This window comes from Pecten maximus, chromosome 9 (genome assembly GCF_902652985.1).
Source record: "Pecten maximus chromosome 9, xPecMax1.1, whole genome shotgun sequence".
NCBI lineage: Eukaryota > Metazoa > Mollusca > Bivalvia > Pectinida > Pectinidae > Pecten > Pecten maximus.
In genome coordinates this window covers 39,795,899-39,803,311 of record NC_047023.1, presented here as the reverse complement: position 1 = coordinate 39,803,311, position 7,413 = coordinate 39,795,899, and the positions used below count along the sequence as shown (strand labels likewise).

Sequence of the window (7,413 nt, the reverse complement as noted above, 5' to 3'; positions counted from 1 at the left end):
TATGTTGGGTTAATAGTTTACCCATATAACGTATGTTGGGTTAATAGTTTACCCATGTAACGTGTGTTGGGTTAATATTTTACCAATATAACATATGTTGGGTTAATAGTTTACCCATATAACGTATGTTAGGTTAATAGTTTACCCATGTAACGTATGTTGGGTTAATAGTTTACCCATATAACGTATGTTAGGTTAATAGTTTACCCATGTAGCGTATGTTGGGTTAATAGTTTACCCATGTGACGTATGTTGGGTTAATAGTTTACCCATGTAACGTATGTTGTGTTAATAGTTTACCCATGTAACGTATGTTGGGTAAATAGTTTACCCATATAACGTATGTTGGGTTAATAGTTTACCCATGTAACGTATGTTGGGTTAATAGTTTACCCATGTAACGTATGTTGTGTTAATAGTTTACCCATATAACGTATGTTGGGTTAATAGTTTACCCATATAACGTATGTTGGGTTAATAGTTTACCCATGTAGCGTATGTTGGGTTAATAGTTTACCCATGTAGCGTATGTTGGGTTAATAGTTTACCCATATAACGTATGTTGGGTTAATAGTTTACCCATATAACGTATGTTGTGTTAATAGTTTTCCCATGTAACGTATGTTGTGTTAATAGTTTACCCATATAACGTATGTTGTGTTAATAGTTTACCCATATAACGTATGTTGGGTTAATAGTTTTCCCATATAACGTATGTTGTGTTAATAGTTTACCCATATAACGTATGTTGGGTTAATAGTTTACCCATATAACGTATGTTGGGTAAATAGTTTACCCATATAACGTATGTTGGGTAACTAGTTTACCCATATAACGTATGTTGTGTTAATAGTTTACCCATATAACGTATGTTGTGTTAATAGTTTACCCATATAACGTATGTTGGGTTAATAGTTTACCCATATAACGTATGTTGGGTTAATAGTTTACCCATGTAACGTATGTTGGGTTAATAGTTTACCCATGTAACGTATGTTGGGTTAATAGTTTACCCATGTAGCGTATGTTGGGTTAATAGTTTACCCATATAACGTATGTTGGTTTAATAGTTTACCCATGTAACGTATGCTAGGTTGATTGATTGCCCATATACATGTAACAGATTATTGGTCTTTGGTCCCCGAGGTTTGCCGTAGCATGCAAGTCACATTTTCATCGAGTTGAATAATGGTGAATAAGTGGTCGAAGTTTTTTTTAAATTCAGTGCTGAAAAGTATGACGTTATTTGCACTTCCTCAATCATATATTAGATCGGATTGGAACATCGATCAATGGGTGCTTATCTATATAATCTGAGGACTTGTGCTACTATTCATAAGAATAAGACGTACGAACCCAGCTGCATCACCTATTCAATTCAATTTATTTCTAAATGCAACATAAACATGTAGGATTACAAAATATTCATATATTTTTATACATATTACAAATTGAATGATAAGATGGCGGAGGACACAACACAAACAATATAATTACGATCATGGCAGTATTACGTCATAATTTAAACATATACTATTCAATATAAGTAACTACACTTGTACTTTCTAAATATACACAAGAAGACTATACATGAACACTGTGATTTTAACTTCAGGATGGTAACCGACGGGGACTTGACGTGCCGATGACATGTTCAAACGGATTTATAACCAAAAGGCTCGTGTTAATCTGACTCCGCCAGAGTCTTTGTCTTGTTGGTGTCGGTCGAAATGGAATACGATGTGAAAGTGTCGCGTGTAACGAGCCGATATGTGACAATACGATTCGTTAGGACTTCTGAATCGTGTAAAGTCATAAAGCAAAAAGAAACAAATTATCAAATGTATTATTGTCTAGGCGTCTGAATAGGCTGTGGACACCGGTCATAACACCTGTTTCCTAGACTCAAATTAGGCCCATCCTAGCGGTTGTGGTTCCCAGAAAAAAAAAACATATTTACTGCGAAAAAGGACATTGTTGCTTTGGAAACTAATTCTGGAATTTGTTTTTCTTAATATAGATTAATTGTGATGGACGGCTGTGTTGCTTTTTTTTGGTAATGGAATAATGTCACAGAACTGCGTTTATTTGTCCTAGATATTTGGGTGTGCCGGTGAGGATGTAAGCATTTAATTAGTCAGTTATAAAATACCATCTACACCCGACTATTGTCAATGTTCTGTCGACACACACAATTAACCTACCTCTGTCTGCTATAAACAAGTTGTGTTGTCTCGTTGATAGCGGGATTCTGACGGTCCTGATATACGATTTTAGCACGCCTCGTGACTTACATGTAATACAGAATCAACGAACTCAATCATCTGACGTCATAAGCATTTAGGCGGATATTTTTTTTTATATATTTTTATTCACAATCAGCATATTGATAGCTAACACTGCTTGCCCTCACACAGGAGGGGACTCATTCACAATTTTGTTCCACAACTTTACATAATTTGGTCATATTATATGGTATAGCATGCATTTTTCTCAAACTTTAATTATCTTAACCATGTGTTCACATCATATCAGCATCATGCCATCTTACATTTATATATACTTTCTCATTCGCACACTACAGTGTAATATTTCAAGCACACTATTTTATGAAATACCACATTACAACATGTATATATACATAGTTTCGTAATGATTATTTGTCAAAAATGTTCTTCAATGAATCCCAGACATTTAGGCGGATATTAATTTCACGAGTTTAACGAATTTCTTATCGCAATGACACAATGGTAAAATTCTATTGATCACAAAAGTTATATCCATGATATACACAGCAGAAATTAGCGTAGATGTGAATTTAGAAGTAGATACAGTCAATTCCGCACACTAACGAATGTAAACAGCACCAAGCAGCCATTTCGTCTTTCTAGGACTGTAAAAAATATATAAATTATTTCTTTTTAAAAATCACATTTCAATTAAAACGCTTGTTCAATCGTTCGTGTAATACTACAGTTTTGCCATGTCATCATTGTCTTTTACATTGTGATCCACGGGATAAGTTTAAACCGTTCGTGTAATACTACAGTTCTGCCATGTCATCATTGTCTTTTACATTGTGATCCACGGAATAAGTTTTAATCACAGCTTTGATTTTGGTACTGCACTTTGGTCGAGTCTGTTAAAATACATCGAAATAAATTGATTAAATGTCTCTCTGTAATCGTCAGGATGATGACGTAAGTGTCCAGCATGGCTAGATTTTCTCCAAAACCTTGTCATCACAGCAACAGACATTTGTTCACGCCAATTTTTAATCATATCCGAGATGACGTCTGCATCACACATGGGGTCATTTTGAGAAAAGAAAAAGGCGTAAGGCACATCCAATGGTCGCTCTTCTAAGAAGTGCATGCTCTTTTCAAAGAATTCAACTGTATACTTCCGCGTGAAATAAAAATACACCGACAGAAGTCTTGGAATAACTGCTTTAATAATAGGACTTTTGGCGAGTCCTTCCGCAACTCCTTTTCTCATTCTTTCAAAGGACCCGTATGTTGGGCTGTCCATAATGACGCCATTGACTTTGTCAACAAAGGGAGATAACTCTTGCCGGTGGTTGAATGCTTTCATTAAGCAACAGGTGAACACGTAACAGCCGATGGAGATCCCGTGAACGAGGAAATTATTGTACAGTTTAATTTCTTTATCATTTATAAGGAAGTTCATCAAAGATTGAGCGAATAAGTCCACGGAGGGAGGCCATACGAACAGTTTTACCTGATCGGGAATGTACAAAACATCCAAGCCCTCCTGGTGGTATAAATCAAAGTAACAATCAAGGGCACGTGGTTTTGCACCTAGCCAACCCCAAAACAGCACCAGTGTTTTGGACCTATTAGCATTTATTGTGGGATGTGTCGTGCTGTGTTAAATAAGATGGCCGCGCGATCCTACGGAGCTTGAGGTCAAGGTCGCTATGCTTGATGTTTGTAACTGTGACTGAGACAGTCGTCATCTCATCACCGTTAACTGTAAATAGACAAATGGAGTTATTTTCATCTTGTAATACATATTCAAAACCTTTATAAATATATAAACAACGCGATATTATATTAAGTTAGAGATCACGTGCTTACGAAAGTTGAATTGGTGACGTTAGAGAAACTGTACAGTGTCCATTAATATTCCTCTTTTGACGTACATGTAACAATGAGTGTAATGTTTTTGGTACTTTCACCAGCGTTCATGACCTTTACAGATATTACCCAGTTCACGTCGAGACACGCGTATTACATTTGTACGTAGGCCCCTATACATTGATGATATCACATGAGACATCCCATTATTTCATTATTATTTATTTATACATGTTAGAGATATTTTTTTCTTTAAGCAATGTTTTGTATTCTTTAAGGTGATCCACGCTATAGGTATTTGTATGTTTTAAGTCCCATTAGCCTGGTGTATACATGTTAATGACAAAGTCCTGTACCGAAACATGTTTCAGACAAAAATATTGGTCAATTATACATGTGTATAGTCAGACTACCTGGGAGTCAGAGTAGCAACATCTATGTTCTGTCCCGGGCTTTCGCCCGGGACGGGACGGGACAGGACTGACCAGTACAAATGAATGTATGTATGTAGACGTTAATGTACCCCTATTATCAATGAAGCCAGATTATTTCTAATCTGCCATCAATCTTTACAGAGGGACGAATGTACCGAAACATGTTTCAGACAAAAATATTGGTCAATTATACATGTGTATAGTCAGACTACCTGGGAGTCAGAGTAACAACATCTATGTTCTGTCCCGGGCTTTCGTCCGGGATGGGACAGGACGGGACGGGACAGGACAGGACTGACCAGTACAAACGAATGTATGTATATACAGATGTATGATGATTGTACAACATGTTCATACTATACAGTTAATAAAGTATCCACCACAGAAGAAGTAAAAGAGTCATTTTATTATAGTCCTCTATTCTGTTCATATACAAATAAGCGATGCTACATGTATGCACTGGGAGTGAACAGTCCACCATGCCAACAACCACAGTACAGTACACAACACACGTGTACACGCACACACACATGAACAACCGTTGTAGGTAAAACATTATACACGTGTACACGCATTCTCATGAACGTCAGACTATACTTTTTAGCCGTATAGCCCCTGTATGTAAAACACGTCACGTGCACAGGTAGCCCGAGTTTTCTCTGGCCCTGTCACCATGTCTGGTGTAGGGCCAGAGCGCACTACTATATGAAAACGTGGAATTATCCGACACCATTTGGTGTCGCTAAGAATTTGGTGCAAATACAATAAAATCGGGTGTGACATAACACCTACCTTACATACATGGATCAATGAGATATTTATGTACCCCAGAACATCCATTTAGTCCCATCTAGGTGTTTTATTCCGTCCGTATAGACCCTCGCTTTACGCTAGTCAAAATTTCGTACTGTTGACCCGCCATTTTGTAAGTGACAGTACGACTAACCACCCGAATCGGAACGCAATGGACCAAAAAGACCACATATGTTTTATTGTGTTTTTCTTCTTGCATAGTTTAAATTAAGAAAACTAAGCTTATTATTTACCAAAACCTGTTACATTTAATTCAAAAATTCATTATTCATAAATTATAAGGGGTAAAATATATAAAAATAAATGTTGTATTGATTAGGGTAATTAGGCTGCCCGCGACCTACATAGTTAGCAATATGGCGTCGAGTCAAGTATGAAATTTTGACTAGCGTAAAACAAGGTTCTATACGGACGGAATAAAACACCTAGATGGGGCTAAATGGGTGTTCTGGGGTAAATAAATATCTCATTTATTCATATATGTAAGGTAGGTGTTACGTCACACCCGATTTCATTATATTTGCACCAAATTCTTAGCGACACCAAATGGTGTCGGATAATTCCACGTTTTCATATAGTAGTGCGCTCTGGCCCTACACCAGACATTGTGACAGGGCCAGAGAAAACTCGGGCTAGTGCACAGGTACACGCACACACACATGAACACCAGACTGAACTTTTAGCTGTATTACCCCCTGTACGTTGACAGGTAAGTGCAGCCTACACATATGAAAGTTTTAATATTGCACTACGTATATATACATACCGTACACTGATCCTGTCCACAATTACAACGGCTTATCTTCTTTTACGGGACGACAACATTCAGTTAAAAGTCCATGTTCTGTTTGGGTTCAAAGTTCCTGTTGCGATAAAAGCCGACGCGGATCCGGATGGAATATCGAATTCCGGATTTTCAAATATTGTAATCTATGCAGTCTACGTGATTCGACTTTAACTTTAATCAATTTGTATCCGCTATTTGAATTAATTATGAAACATTTGTAAATAAACGTTTTACATACACTCATATACGGATTATATCAATTTGCCCTGTGTTATTATTTTTCATCGCTTATTTTTATTTTTATAATTTACTTTATTTGGTTATTTCTATTGCATGTTTAAAATAAAAAAAATGTTTAGAAATTAATTTCTAATTGACTGGCCACTTCCAGTAGAACAGACAAAAATCTAAATAAATGAACATTATGATTTTGATCTACAACAATTGCGAAACAAATTAAACTTGAATGGTGTCCCAGATTGTCAAAACGCCAGAGGAGTCTGTCTAGTCTGAGGGAGGAAACCGAAGTACCTGAAGAAAACACTATACTAGCTGAAAAACGTAGAAAACAAACAAAAAAACAAACCAAACAAAACAAAAACAAAACAAAACAAAAACAAAACAAAAAACAGAAAAAAACAACAACAACAAAAAATAACAACAAACAAACAAACAAAAAACAAAAAATCCCAAAAAACAGCAGAAAAACAAAAACACACAAATAAACTACCAAACCCAGCTAACATTCTAAATTAGGCTGCCGTGGGGTTTTAAGGGAACAACCAACCAATTGAAAAATAGACTTCTGATACTTTCCTCTGAGTATACTTTTGGATTATTTGGTTTATTTGGTTTATTTTTTGTAACATCCTATTAACAGCCAGGGTCATTAAGGACGTGCCAGGTTTTGGAGGTGGAGGAAATCCGGAGTACCCGGAGAAAAACCGCCGGCCTACGGTCAGTACCAGGCGACTGCCCCACTTTGGTTTCGAACTCGCGACCCAGAGGTGGAGGGCTAGTGATAAAAGTGTCGGGACACATAAACACTCTCCTTTTTACATGTATTCGTATCACGTTCTGGTAATTTCGCCTATGGGCCGAAAGGCCTACGGAATAAATGAACTGAACTGATCTGTTAGGGATCGGGAAAAAATAAACCACTCGGCCAACCATAGCCTACAGCCAGTATACCCTCACTCTACCAACTCTGCCTTTGGCCTCATGATTCACTGTGTTAGGTCAAATCACCAATCAGCTAATGGGTCACATCGGCTAGACG

The 7,413-nt window shown here is 36.9% G+C and overlaps 1 long non-coding RNA gene across 1 annotated transcript; it reads right to left on the bottom strand.

Annotated features, from left to right (window-relative positions):
- Positions 1-2,352: 2,352 nt before the first annotated feature.
- On the bottom strand, positions 2,353-6,224 carry LOC117335185. The gene is made up of 2 exons (XR_004534304.1): positions 6,114-6,224; positions 2,353-3,993 (listed from the first exon to the last, which is right to left on the bottom strand). It is a non-coding gene; the product is annotated as an uncharacterized LOC117335185 (long non-coding RNA).
- Between the last annotated feature and the right edge of the window lie 1,189 nt (positions 6,225-7,413).